The following is a 13708-nucleotide window of genomic DNA, read 5'->3' as shown; positions in this document are numbered from 1 at the left end:
TCCAGGAATTCGGGATCTATAACCTTAAACTTTCATCTCCGCCTATTTCGGCAGAGATTTTATCCTGACATTTCCCTGCCAATTTAAACCTAGCATTAAAGCTGAACTTAACAGCCATATTCTCAACTGCTGGGAATGAAGACAACAGAGCATGTACCAATTAACAGGAGCTGAAAGTGGTTGTTTATCATCCTTATCCAAATTCCTCCTTTTCCTGTTCCCTCAGAGTCACAAAACCCCTGGATTCAATCTCAGTTTCATCTTCTACTCCTTTGCTTCTTTCCCCCATCGAGGGAGACATCATTAACTGCTTGGTTGTTTGTTACACAGTTCTACAGCAAATTTTCTTCACTTCTACTCAAATAAACCCTAGTCCAAGTCCAGCTATTACCAAATCAACCTCTCTAGTCTTCCTCCATTCATACTGATTCTAAACATTGCTGTTAAATGTATTCTTCTTCTTCTCTGTTTGCTTTTTATATCACACTTTAAAGACCACTCATCAGACAATATTCTCATCACAGTAGTTTCATATTGCTGCAAAAGTTACTCATTTCTCAGAATAAGATGCTCACATTTATTGGTGTTGAATTAAACCCACCTTAAAAAAATAGTTTTTACTTAAGCAAAAAGATTGGTATTTTAAATAAGTCCAAGATATTGTATTGCCTCCTCCAGTTTACATGATTTTTCCTGAACAAAAGGCAACTATGAGAAATGATGTTCACTGACTTTACCTTGCCTTGTAAAGTACCTATAAAACATCCCCAGACCATCTGCACAGTGCTAATAATGGAATTATTAGTGAAATGAAAAATGAACCTTTTCAATTCACAGAAAAACCAACATTTTATGTTTCCTCCAAATATTAATATTTCTACACACATAAATTTTTACACAAGATAATGGTTCTTAGAAACCACAAGCACTTGAGACAGTTACTGAAATTGTTCAGTCTAGCACACTGTGGAACACTATCCTTCCAAGGGTCACGGTTCTCATGCTCATGTTGGACACACTGGGGACATCATTCCTCTAGCTAACCTGTTCTCACCAGTGATGGTTTTATCATCATTTCCATCAAGACACAAAGTCAGTGACAGCTCAAGATGTTTGTGTCTCTTTTCCCTTAAGCTCCTTGGAAAAAAATTTCTCAAATTATCAGGGTTTTGAACAGTGAAAGAAGAAAGTCAGTAGTCTCCATCTGCTTGAGCTAAATATTATTTACTTTTATAGACATCTTCTGGAATTTTCTGTTGAATGCCATTCATAATGGGGATCTCTGTATAAGCATACGGACAGATTGCAAACTTGAACAATCAGAACAAAATTGTAAAAGGAAGAAATTATTAACATTTCTGTCTATAGAGACACAAGGTGCCCCAGCAGAAGTCATACGGATTGCCCACACTAAATTCAATGAAGTGCTAAAGCTTAGTAGCAAGGCCATTTTTCTTTCCTAGTGATACTGAGAGTTAACAAAAGGAAGATTCCAAATTAACAACGGATGATGCAAAAGATAGCCCACTGACAGAAATGCATTAGCAGAAATCACTTTGGTTTCTGTGTTTAATACTGATGTATAAATAGGAAAACCCAAGGCAAATCAAACTTCCTACTAACAATAAAGTAGAAAAAGGAAAATATCTGCCCTAGTCCTGGTGATGCATCTTTATCACTTTTACCAGTTCACTGTGGTAACATTCACTTAAAGACGAAAATTCAAATAGAAATACTAATTTGTGTGAATTTGTCTGACATAAAATCATCGAATTTGTCTGTACATATGTAAAATATACCATAGTGTTCAGGCAGAGTGGAGTAACTTTGTTGCCTTAGAAAGGAAAAGAAAGCTATTTTTGTTAAGCATCTGGTGCATTATCTTGTTTTTGATTAGCAACCAAGGACCAGGTTGAGTTTACTAATAATATAACCACAGTAATATAATAATAAGTCCTGATACAAGTGTCACGTAAGCATAAACAAATGTGTGACCAATAGCAGACACATACTAAAGAAATATGAGTAACCACTAAGATCAGAAATAGATAAGATTATTTGATTAAAATACAACGGAAAGTTTGGAACTTTCTTCAGGCCACTGGCTCATTTTACTCAAGGTAATTCTGTTTTGCAGAGGGCAATAACCATGCCAAAACACAGAAACCTTGATAAAAGGTCTCATTTAACTTTAGTAACAATTTAAATTTAGTAAGAATTAACAATAAGTGTCACTTTATTTTTACTGAACTACACCTCTGATCTTCTGAATTAATTTAACTTTACCTAGCAAAAGAAACAACAGTTTACTGGATGTTCTTTAATTTCAATGTAGTCCAAGCAATCATCAACTGAAACAAAAAGGGAGTTGATAATTGTTTTTTAAAATTTCACCTTTTTTCCAATTAAAGGCCTGCACTGAATATTAATTCTGCCCTTCAAAGCCTAAAGCACAACCCCAACACAATTATCAAAAAGGTTTAAAAACTATCCCCCGTAACTATTAAAAATATCCTTTAATTTTTGGGAATGCCAGTTTGAGTGTCAAAATACTTTGTAACAAGAGAAGACCATAGTTTTATCTCCTGCCTTAAAGCTTTTATGGCCTGAAACCATCTGAAGAAGTCGCTTGGTATTCTTCATCATGTCACAAACCAATGTTAACGTTACAGAAAGCAAGCAGAGGATTGTTTGGGTATGCAAGGCATGATGTTAAAGGCTTTGCTAAGAGCATGTTAGGATTAAGAGCTTTAGTAGCTCCCTCTAAGGAACTTCTGACAGACTTGATCAGTTCAGCTGTTCAGTCATTTTTCACACATATTTAATTCATATGTTTCATCTGGAAAATTAACAAGAATCTGATAATGAATTGACTAGGCAAGGAAACAAAACTGAAAAAAATGGACAGAAAAACTTTTAAAGTGATCCAAACAGAACTTAAGGTACCTCTACTTATTTAAGGCTGTGTCATATTATCTCTTATCCTACCTATTTATTCAGTGATCACAAAAACTTGATATTACAGATATCAAGGCTGTTCTGTTTATTTTGAAAATGCAAGACTGCCAATGAACTTAAGAAATATCTGTTGAATATCTGAGACAGTATTAATTGCAGAGAAAAAGTAATTGAAATGGCTTTTATTATATAAAGGTTCTTAAGAAAAAAGAAAATGGACCTTTTTGTCCAGTACTTGATAAAGACAATAGTCTATCATGCCAGGTAGTTTTTGGTTTTGTTTTCTATTTTCATATGTTTTATATGGTCCCAACATGATGCACTTAAACAAATTCAACAGAGAAAATACACGCAGCAGTTTCTGAAAGGTGGACAAAACCTGGTTATGCAGCAAATAGATGTTTTCCTGTAACAATGGAGAGAGATTTTTGTGGAGCTGTTAAAACAAAGAAGACACTTAACCAGCAGATGCAGTTCTGCTTTCACACAACTCAAAAGCTCTCAGTTAAACAGCACTTTCTAAAAAGTCTTATAAAGACAAAACACTGCCACAAAAGCAGACAAGTTTGCAACCTGTAGCCAATTAGCTCACCAGCACTAAACAAACAGGAAAATAAGAAGTTGTATAATTTTCAAAAAGGACAGTTGAACTATTTTATGTTTATAGAAATGTACATGCATGGTATGAGTCAATGAGCATATACAGTGATAATAAAAACATCTTTCACAACTTTCAAGATGTCTGGAAGAAAGAAATTATTTGCTAAATACCACAGGGCTGCAATATCTAGTAGGATGGCTTATTCTAGGATTTGAAATATTAATTAACATGTAAGTCTGCAAAACACAGACAGGAGTATGTTCTTATAATTGCAATAACAGAATTATCTACTTTTAAGCTTCATCACAATTCCTTCTACAATTTTGCTTTTTAAAACTCAAATCATAAGCAGCCATTTTTTTAATAAAATATATTCCTGCTAGCATTCATACCAATATTAGTAACAACATAAAATGCAAGTAAGTGGGATTGCTGGTGTTTGTCCGTACAGCACAGCAGCACAGCCAAAGAAAACCAACTTGACTTGGGGTAGGTCGGGAGCACTCAGCTAGCCCTCAGAGACCAACACCACCCAGAAACCATTCCCAGGGCCTGATTTGGTCTGATGATTCCTCAGCCTAGAAACATGTTCAACTGAGACCTTCCCAAACTGAGATGTAAACTGAGATGTAAACTGTGATCTTGTCCTGTGAGTAGACAGAATTTCGACAGGGGGATTACTCCTCTACTGAGAAGATACCAATGAAAGGATTAAGGCAATACTAGAAGAAATTTCAAAAGCAAAACCTCAAATTTTGGTATGCTACTGGGAGGGCAAAGCACAAAGAGTTTGTGTTTCATCCCTATTGCAGAAGCTGCCAAGAATGGATAACAAAAAATAAATAAATAAATAGAAAGCTGCAAGGCATAACAAAGAAATATGAAGAGGTCCTTTAACATCCTTAAAAGTGATATGCCCAACACAAAGCAAAGCCTGCCCAGTAATTCATGCAGTAAGAGGTGCCAGAATGTGTACTGGACAGCTTCAGGGAAGATATTCATCTAAATCCACATGCACAGCAGTTCTAATTAGCAGACTCTTCTATAGCTGAGTCATTGAGCACTTCCCTGTACCAACACAGCTATGAGCAGTATGTTCTATCTTGGTGAGTCACTCTATTCCATACAATCCATTCACAACTTACATAACGGCCTGTAAATCTGAACAGAAAATGGAAAGATTAAAGCTAAGTAAGTAAAGACAATTTTACCTCATTGCAAGGACAGCAACATACACTACTGCAACTAACCTTATTCTGTATTACCATGGTCTTCAAATTATTTCGGTCTTTGCAAGATTTTCAGGTGCAATACACTTTGTTTTTTAGAAATTATCAAACTGAGAACAAGACAGGGCAAATAAACAGCAAATGATCTTGTGTACAACCATGAGCATAACACTGCACACCATACCCTGAACTCTTTCTATCATTTTTCATCACAAGTGCTACCTTCAGCTGTAACTGTGCAATAAATTTCCACATTGCCATACAGAGCCCACAAAACTTTCAAGCAAAAGCTAATTTAATCAAGTGTTAAATAATTACCCAAATCAATTTGCCCTTTTATTGGACAAAAATATGTCCAAGAGGGAAGTTAAGTGAAACTTTAACAGCATGAAATAGAAGACCAAGGTAGCCTATTTTCAAAGATACATCAAAAATTAGCTATCTTTAAACATCTCCAGACTGTACACCAGTTGGAAATTCATTTCTCCATACTTTTGAATGTGGCATCCTTTGACAACAGCTCACATGGATACACAAAGCTATCCAGAAATCAGCTAGCTTGTATGTGGTACTGATGTAGCCTCAGAAGAACAAGTTTTAATGCAATTTACTAGTAAACTTTTATGACACTATTTCCATGTTGACAGCATTACCTGCAACTCACCAATGTCTCATGTCATCCACCCTTAGAAATCTTCCCAGTGCTCCCCATGCACAACACTTTTGGCTTCCCTCCTTCCTTTGACCATGTGTTCACATTTATAGCTAGATGTTGGCAAGGCAACATTCCTATTGGGATATTCAGGTACAATATACTTTTCTTAGAAATCATTAAAACAAGACAGGGCAACTGACAGGGAACTAGCTCCCTATTGCTGCTCCCAAGTTACACTCATGGAGCCCCATCTGAGGTATGCAGCATTTCACTACAGCCATTCCACGCTATTTCTAGGAAACGACTGCCAAACTGACCCGACTAGGACAGAAAAATAACCAGGTAGAACCTGACTGGGGACACAAAACCAGCTGTAGAGCCGAAGGCAGGAGAAGAGAAATAATTGCTGGAAAGCCATCCACCATGTCACAGAGTGAACTCGTTCCAGGCAGTCCCTCCAGGAGCACGGTGGGTGCCATCACAGGGCAGGTGGGCCACGGGGTGCGTGGCACGCAGCACTGGGGCATGCCCTGATTTTTCAAAGCAGGAAACACCTCTGATATAAAGCAATACTCATGAGGAAAATGGAATAACTGTGACACCCTTTATCTGAGTAGAACCTTCACTTACCAAAAAAGACAATTATAGAGCTTGATCTTTTTGAAGGGGACACTAATTTGCTAAATATGCATGTTGATGGCACAGATAAATATCAATTTACAGATACCCATTTACTTTGAGCTAATTCCAGTTTTTATTTTGTTCTGAATTTCAAAATAGTGATTTTTTCAAATCCATTTTCCTTCTGCTTTGTTTTTTACTGACAATTTTCATATTTCTTTAAAACTAGTAAAATAAAAATAAAAACTTCAAAAAAGCAAAGACAATTCTGGCAGAAGTTACATTCTTAGGTAAAAGGACAAGCTTTACTCCTAAGCTTACTGCAGTGTGTTTTGAGGACAGGCTCTTCAATATTGCAACAGCTACTCTGGGAAAGGTTTTGTTCTTGGTTAAGCTGCTCAGCCTGGCAAGCTTCCTGACTTTGAGTAACTATTTTCTTTTTTTTGTGTGAGATCATCATCAACACCACATGTGCTTTGTAGCTGGGTAAAATCGATTCTTGATATAATGGGTTAACCACTGAACTGAAGGCAGAGGACACTGCTCAGCAAACAGTAAAGGTGCCTGCACACTGCTGGCAAAACAAGCAGCTACACAGAGAACTTTCTTCACCACTCATAACTGCCTCTGGCCAGATATTGGCAAAACAAAGCAACAGAGAAATCATCTCAAGGAGACCCACTTACCCATCCTACTGTTAATATGTCTTATTATAATTTTCTACTATTTCAAGTTTTTAGTATGCAGAAATAGTTAGAAGCTTAAGAAAAAATAAATTGAAACGTGAGGCTCTCTTCAGAGTGGTTATTAACCACTTTGAAAGGAAAGCCATAGCAGAAACCAGTCACTCCTGGGAAGATCCATGAGTGCCAAAAATATAGGGCAATCACAGATAATGTTTGTTACCACAGCAAAGGCTGAACTGCTTTATGTGAAACCACATGCAAGAAAACCATCATTTCCTGGCCCTGTTACTCCTTCTGCCACTGAACAGCAGTGGAGAAAACAATTCTCCATCTTCCTGGGAAAGTTGCTCACCACCCCTAGCAGAAACCCCTAGCTAATATTGCAGCAATACTAGCTGAACTTCAATTTAGGGATAACTGACTGTGACTTCTGGCATAGGAAAAGAAGCTGACAGGTCATGAGGGTTTTTTTGCTGTTCCCAGACACCTGCAAATGCTGACTTCTTCTGCTATAGCTAGCTTTATTAAGGAGGCTAGAAAAATACATCAGGGGCAAATTCAGATCTATATTATCACAACAGTCATAATTACCCCAGATAGTCCTGTGTGACCACTATGATGCTATAATTTTCACCTTCATTTTACTTTGAAACTTCATTACCTTGGATAGCCTTAGGGGCAAGATCTACAAAATTAATTATATGGCTATGCTTTCTTACAATAGAAAAAAAAGAGACTCCATGAGGCAAAATTATTACTCTTAAAGTGAAATCTTTTTTTAAAATATTGAAAACTCATAAACATTTAAGACTGGAAAGAAAAAAACTCTAATTTCTTCTGAAATTAAGAACAGATTTTAATTATTTCAGTTACTTAGAGAAGAGGGAAATGGATAACTTCAGAAATAAGTCACATATAGATGAGATGGAGAAAAATCCTTGTTGGAAAGAATGTTGTCAGTCTGAGTGTGCCACCTACATGAAACAGCTGTTAGGGCTGAGACAGACACAGCAGCTGCAAGGATGCAAGTCTTAGACATTTTCATTCAAACACCAAGAAAACAGAATATCAGCACCAAACCAAGTGAATTACAAGCTAACAGACAATGCATGGCACAAGTCAAAAGATCAGTTTAAGTAGCTAAAAAGATAGATGCTTTTCCAACTTGCAGACTTTAGAAAAGAAAAAAGGTAACTTCCAAACCATTCCACAAAATTGAGGTATTATTGAATTTTAAGGATTTCAGAGAATAAAATCCCTTTCAAAGATGAAGAACAAAATTAATAAAATATGTATACATAAATAGACTACTGCTGGTAAGGGGCAAATCAGATTTGATCTCAACTTCAATTTAACATCCCAACCTTTCAGTGACACTAAGTCACAAAATCAAGTAAATAATTATTATTTCTGACAAGATGAAGGATAAAATTTATAAACACTACAGGAGAGTAGCAGTTTCCTGGTCATACACCTTTGTAAGCATATTTCCCTGCGTGCTTTCTTCTTCCACAACACACAGGCAAGTCAGATATGAATGGTTTCCCCTGAAGGAATCCTGGTACAAGAACAGCACAATCATGGCCAAAGCCAGCAGAGCACAAGCACTGCACAGCAACCCTGAGGGGAAGCAGCAGTAGCAATCTGGGGAGAGGAAACATAATAAAAAAAATTTAAAAAGGAATAACTACTTAGATAAGCTATCTGGCTCTGGCAATACCAGTCTTCAAGAAATTCCACAACCATAACATCTTCCCTCTAGTGTTACAGGTTGTTACTATGGGGTGGAATGGGATAAGGAACTCAGGAATTAGGGAGAGAACTCCCCTAGTAATTTTGTTCTGCTACAACAATAAGAAGCCACAGCAACACTTTCTTTATAACTTGGCATTGGGACATGAGAAGCATGTCACAATAATGTTGCAATAAAGCAGCACTGATACGTGTGGAAACCGTCTCCTTCTGTACCTTCCCCTCATCTATGGGAAATGAAAAAAAATGTTCATTTTCTCACAGACATAAAATCCCAAGTAGGCTAAAGTAGTACCTTGAAAACAGAAAATCCTGAATAATCATTAAATGCAACCAAAGATTTATACATAAAGCCAAATGGCACAGAAAGGAAAGTGCATATCTAAGGGATTATCTGGCATTCAGGATCAAGGTTGTCATCATACCACATGAAATAAATATTGCTCCATTTGCATCATCGTATATTTAAACATGGAGAATTATTAAACTGTATATAAATAAACCCCTATTATAGGTTTCAGAAATGATTTTCATTATCAGCTGCAGCTTCCTGTTTCCATCATTTTTGTCATGAACCTCACTTAAGTCATTCCATCTCATATTTTAGCACATCATTCTGTGACTTGGCTATGTGAAAAAGACAAGGAAAGAGACTAAATAGCTCTTAATGCTGCTTTTTTTGGCAGTGATCCAGTGCTTAATACAGTCAGTTCTGGGTATTGGACCAAGGCAATTCTACATTTCTGTCTTCATATTCAGTAGTTATCTCCTACTACATTTTTCCTTACAAGAGTACAAATTTTAGTCAATAAAGCTAAAAAGTTGAAGCCTGATTCCTTAACTCTGTGTCATCCAATTCATGTAATCATTTAAAATAGAAATTATGAGTTTCATGCATCACAACTATTTTCCTTGCTTGCCTCTGAATACTGTTTCCTCCCTCTCCCTCCCCCCTTTGTAATTTAAGTGGTTGGGTTTTATTTTCCCATGGAGACTCTGTACAGCTGCTGATTATTTTTTGGACACAGCAAGTAAAAGAGAAAGTGAAAAATGAGCCTCAAAGTTAGTGAAGTGACAGTAAATGTACAGTGGAAAAGTATTGATGTTGTCCAATGCCTAATACCAAGTTATTAAGTGGAATTTAATATTTGATACATCTGATTCTTACATAGCTTATTATTCTGAGCAATTTTAGCCATGAGAATACCTGAGACAGAACTTATTCCATCATTGTAATATTTTGCCTCTTGATGGAAACAATGAAGCCTCATTTCATCTTTGCATTTATTTGTTTGCTCTTGAAAAGCACTATCCAGCATAACTGCTAAAAGCTTTTTAAAATCCTTGTTCCTAACCAGTAAAGAGTATTAGCTTTTTGCAAGTGCTCTGCTGCAAGCCAGCAGAATCCCCGCCCGGCTCTGAAGAGAATTATGGCACTGAGTCCACACTTACTCATTTCCTAGCTTTTGGCACAGTGGTAATTCAAGTGTCATCCACAGAACTTAAGCGGGGGAGGCAGGGGAGAGGACAACAAAAAAATACACAACTTCAGCTTTCTCCTGTGCCTATAATTTCTTTGCAAGACTGTATTTATCCCCAGACTTGTGAGGCTGCAACCACTATTGCCACCCCCAGGCTGCCACAAATTGATTAGGTTAAATTGTGCAAATTTGCAGTGGGATTTTCATAAGGACTTACAGTTTCCTACTTGTTTGCAGCTGGTTATCAGGCTGATGCATCACAAGCAAAATAAAATCAATTCCCTGGTGAGAAACACCTGAGTCCCATGAATTTAAATACAGACTGTTCTGTGGTGTAAAATGGTAGCTATGTGAGGGTTCAAGAATTTCACAAATCTTAAAAGAAAGCAAACCAAGTCATACCTTGGTTAGGCTTTCTATTTCCATAAAGTCAGATCATGCTGATCCTCATTTTATAGGGCATTTTAGCTTGCATGTCAAACTGAAACACCAAAGGGCCCATTCAAATAATAGATCCTGACTTGTTCTCCATGTCAATTATTCTTCCCTTCTTGCCTTCATTAAGGCACTGCAGCTCCTCATGCACTGCTCACCACCAGATTTCTTGTGCTCCTTTCTAATAGCAGCCCATATGTTAGCAGGAACAGCATACCAGGGTCCATTTGCCATCCCACTCGCAGACACTGCTTCTCCCCTCTCAGCTACAACAGCCTTAATTGCAGCTGCTGTTTGCACGAATACAGAGCAGACAGATACTAAGTATTTAAATTTTTTTAATGGATTCGTTTCTTTATTAATTAAGAAGTTACTGCATAAATTATTCTCAGAGTATTTTCAGATGTCTTTCAGTACAATTCAGCAGCTGAAACAAAGTACATGAGCCAAACACGATGTTTCTAGCCAGCTCACCCTGGGCTAGCATGGTCTGCTGGCTATGAAGGCTGTGTCTTTTGACAGCAACAGAGAGGTGACCTTAAATAACCTCTTAATATATCTCTGGAAATAGGAATTACACAAGATGCTGAAAATACTAAGCTTCTTTCAAGCTCAGAGAAAATACAAATATTTAATATAGCTAACATTCAGAGCAAATATGCCAAATTAAATATTAACATTTTCAGAGGATTGCTGTTTAGCCTATGGCACTAAGGATCTAAAATTTCAAATTTCCTTGACTATTAACATTTTAGAAATGGAGAACTGTAGTAGGTTCTTTAACTCCTAGGTGATCTTCTTTCTTTATTCTTTTATGCTTTCAAAGAAAACAGTTCAGAAATAAACATGAATATGTAGAAAACCAAGGAAAAGCACTTGACCAAGTAAAGAGCAGTCAGAAAACATGCTACTGTATCACTTACCCTTTAAGCAGACCAAACGTATCATTACTGTGTTTAAAAACCATTTTCATTTAACTCTTGGATATGGTGCTGGAGACAAATCCTATATTATCAAAAAGCATACTCCTGTAAATATTTGAGAGACTGGTGTATCACATGTGGGAGGAAAAAAAGCTAGGCATACAAAACATGCTTTCTTCTACCCACTATCTCTTCTCATATGAATTCTGCTCTACAAATTGTAATCCTCCACGTCCACGTTTCTCACGTACAAACTGTGTCAGTACACACACTTGTTGTGTTTCCCCAAGTTAATACAAGAGTAACTGATAAAAGAGTTCCTAATAAAGAAGAAAAGAGAAGGATTTGCTGAGCCAGTGCTCTAAAGCAGAGCTCTTTAAGGCATTTGTCTTTGAATATGAGAGTGCTCAAATAATACAGTGTATTTTGGGACAGATTAAGATTTCAGGTGAATGATTCTGGGTCACTCTCTATGTTTGGAAACGAATGCTTTAAATTTTCTGTTCACAACTAAAATATGCACAGACTGTCATTTTCTAAAAACTGATCTGTTTGAAGCTCTTTTAGGAAGATGAGTTCAGATTGTGGATTGTTAGCATGAATACTGCTTCATTTATTAGAGAGCTGTACTATCACAGCCCTCTTGTGAAAATCATAAGTTATTCAGTTACTAGATAGTCCCAAAAACTCAGACCCCAAAAAGTAAAAAAAATTATCATAACATGACTATTACTAGTATAAATGCATTCATGTAGACAAGTAATCCAAATGGCATATAAAAACTAATCTATAAAAGTGTCATCTAGAAGCACCTTCATTACTGTGAAAATGAGTGACATGATTTATAAATTATTCTTGCATTTGTTCCTCAAGTACATTTCTTTCTATACCTGAACAGGAAAAAAGAACCATATTTAAAGATAGTCAGCTTTTTAGTACAATCAGTAGAAACATATCACCAGAATCTTTAAGAAATGTCATGTTCATTTTCAACTGAAGGACTGACAGATTAATCTTAGAACTAACAAATACCAAAAAAAGATATAAGGCAGAATGGGGATAGACAGAAAATTGTCATGTAATCTACAAGACATAATGTTGAAAAAAAAGAAAAAAAGAAAATTCTGTACTATAGGAGTTAATTGTTTTTTCATGGCAGACAAAAGTAAGAAGCATAGCTTTGGGTTGTGGATATACCAGAAAACTGTCTTTGTGGCATCCCAAAAGCTTTTAACTTTGATGAATGTGTTAGAAAATCATGAATGCACAAGGGACACTTCAGAGAGCAGTAAATGACCTAACACAAAGGTTGAGAACAGAAGACATCTTCATGTGCTAAAATGACTTCATTTGTTTTCATAAAACATGGGAGAAACATCTGCCAGGACAGGAAAGCATTCTGGAGCAACTTAAGGCATCAGAGCTGAAATTGGCAGGAAGGATTTGGGGGCTGGATTTTTTTTCTGAATGCTTGTTTGGCTTTGACAAAGGGCACTTCACATTTCTGTGACCTAGAGAAAGTGAGCTAGAACCTTAGAGCTCAAGACTGCATAGAAAGGATTGCAAGGTTCCTAGAAATCTTCAGAAAATATAGGAAATTAAAGGTCTATCAAGTATGGGTTTCAGGAGATTAAGAGAAAAACTGACAAAATGCATATCAGTGCTACTCCACCTGCAACAGTTCAGTCCATTTGGAAGAAAACACCAAAAAACTTCCGAGTTACCAAAACCAATACTTCTCTTCCCAGTCCTATGCCTGAGTTACTTGATTGATCCCACCTATTTTTGTCAATCTGTGATATCTCAAGAGATATTTATTGGATTTGCACTGAAATAGTTATCTTGATAAAATGAGACAAACACCTCAAGGAAATAATGCACTCTGCTAACTTCACAGGGATCCTTCAGTACTAACAAAAAACCTGAAATGCAAAATGCAACAGCCATTGCAGGTTCCCCAGCCTGTGCTAACAAAGAGCAGTGCTAACTACTGCTGAGCTGATGGCGACAACCAGCCTGTCCCCCACCTGGCAGGTGTTGCACAGCATCTCTCTCTCCTGAAGCACTGCACTGGTGCTCTTTAAAGAGCATCCACAACCCTCAGTCCCAGCAAAGCTTCATGTGCCACCACAAAAACATCATCTGCCTGACTATTGTCACTAGATCAACAAATATGGTATTTTCAATTTGGAATCGAATGTTAGTTCCAGCATGGGAGGATGAAAATAACCTTTCTTTCTAATGATTACACTGTTTTCCATTTGGTACATGGATTTTTCTCATTCTCTGTGTTTTGGAAATAGAACTAAAATCAAAGTCACTATTTTTGGTTAGTCTGTCTTATTGGAATTTTCTTTTATTTAAATT

At 36.7% G+C, this 13708-nt stretch overlaps 1 protein-coding gene across 1 annotated transcript in view; it reads right to left on the bottom strand.

The window, feature by feature from the left end:
- The window catches only part of TLL1 (tolloid like 1), a 124997-nt gene that overhangs the window by 71077 nt on the left and 40212 nt on the right, over positions 1-13708 (bottom strand). The window lies entirely within an intron of this gene.

The sequence above is a fragment of the Molothrus aeneus genome, chromosome 4 (genome assembly GCF_037042795.1).
Source record: "Molothrus aeneus isolate 106 chromosome 4, BPBGC_Maene_1.0, whole genome shotgun sequence".
Taxonomy (NCBI): domain Eukaryota; kingdom Metazoa; phylum Chordata; class Aves; order Passeriformes; family Icteridae; genus Molothrus; species Molothrus aeneus.
Note: the sequence above shows the minus strand (reverse complement) of the source record. Positions and strands in the feature narration are given on the sequence as shown.